Here is a 1,762-nt window from a genome sequence, read left to right on the forward strand (position 1 = left end):
GTGGGGGTGGGGTAGAAAAGAGAAAAGAAAATAAGAAATGTTTCAGTGTGAAATAAGCAACTATTTCATTCCTAATAAATATAAAGAATTCAATATCCAAATCCATTACTCACGTTGATTCCACAAAACTGAAACACTTGCCAGCAAGCCTAAAGAGATGTGCAGGGCCTAAAAACACCATAAAATGACATTAAGGAAGAACAATGTTTTGGTTGAATTTAAGCAAGTTACTGTGGTGACAGAACTGCAAGGAGTATGTGACAAAGTTTTTTGCTGTACATAAGGAAATTTGTATCTTCCATATTCATCACGCTAAGCTCGCACTAGCACTATATTGGTTTGGATAATGATCTTAACATAATGCAAGCCTCTTTCTACGACAGAAATAAGAAACCTGTATACACACAAATATTTTGGGGTCAGATCCATAAAAGGAATTATCAGATCTTGCCAAAATCTAACACTGAAATCACTAGAACTCTTGCTTAGGAGCTGTCTGTCCCCAAAGTCATCCAAACTCCTTGAGTTTATACTAGTAAAGCCCATTTGCTCAGACTGTCAGCAGCACTTCACATTTAAGTTTTACTGAGATCCTTGAACAAGATACTCCTTTTCAGTTTGCCTTCGCAGTCTTAACCAGTTAGTGTTCAACAAGATAAACCTTTTACTGTCAGACAGGTCAGCAGTCACAATTGTACTCTTATAGAATTGACAATTCCAGCCTTGCTGGAATGTCAAAAGGAATCCAAGACAGGTAACTTGTCACACAAAAAATGGCCACAAGTTCTTAACTGTGTGGTACAGGGGTATTTCAGTGTCCCTTTTTTAACATAATTTGCATGGAGTGATTAAATATTTGTGAGGAAAGGAGAAATAAAAAAAACCCAAAAAGCAGCAAATAAAATAAAAGCCCATCCTAAATTCTAATGCCCCACTGCCAGGATTACCAGTGTAATTCTTGCAATGATCTAGAAAAGCAATCCTAGAAACAAAGATCAGACCACCAGAATCATGCTCCCCAAAATGTCCTAACCACTGGGATAAAGGCAGGTTCTCTTTCCCCTGGGATTTTTCTGACTGCATGATCTTGTGTTTCATTCTACAGATTATCATCAGCTTGGCCAATGGGTTTGCCCCTCTACTAGATGCAAACTGTGCCTTAGTGATTAGGATGCTCTCCCCACAGAGGAAGAAACGTCCCTGAGTAACGCATTAACCTCATGCCTCCATTTCCTGGCAGATGCTCTAAAAGAAATTATAGGAACCGTTACCCCAACTGTCTTGTTAAAGAAAAGAACACATAAGGTTTCCACTCTGAAGAAATAATTCTGCAAGACAGGGTTCCATGCCCTAGATTCCAGTTCCATAGACACTCACAATTTTGGTCTACACGCAAGTTCCCACATCCAGAAAAGATACATTTTTAGCATACCGTCTTTTTAACTTTCTTCCTGATATTTTTTGCATCTTCCCATTTAGCATTCTAACTATTGCTAATCCCATTTCTAACTGTATCACTTTACATGTGCAGTGCAGGTAGAATTTATACATTTGAATTGAGTTTATAAAACATGACAGAAGACATTAAGCATAATGAAGCCCAATGTCACCATGCCAAAGGTGAACTGACTGAAGCTGAACAAGGTTTAAGTCTGTGCCTACGGTTAGGAGACACACAAGAGCTACTTTCTTTTGCTTACTCCTTGCATTCAGTTTATTGTATCTACTCTCCTCTATATATGGTCCAGAATTTTTTCCATTC

The 1,762-nt window shown here is 38.3% G+C and overlaps 1 protein-coding gene across 1 annotated transcript in view; it reads right to left on the minus strand.

Annotated features, from left to right (window-relative positions):
- The window catches only part of GNPTG (N-acetylglucosamine-1-phosphate transferase, gamma subunit), a 9,175-nt gene that overhangs the window by 6,823 nt on the left and 590 nt on the right, over positions 1–1,762 (minus strand). Inside the window, exon 2 of the mRNA XM_010016650.1 lies at positions 114–168. The gene's annotated coding sequence lies outside the window, so the exon portion shown is untranslated. The remainder of the gene's footprint in view (positions 1–113; positions 169–1,762) is intronic.

The sequence above is a fragment of the Nestor notabilis genome, unplaced genomic scaffold (genome assembly GCF_000696875.1).
Source record: "Nestor notabilis isolate BGI_N333 unplaced genomic scaffold, ASM69687v1 scaffold34526, whole genome shotgun sequence".
Classification (NCBI taxonomy): Eukaryota; Metazoa; Chordata; class Aves; order Psittaciformes; family Psittacidae; genus Nestor; species Nestor notabilis.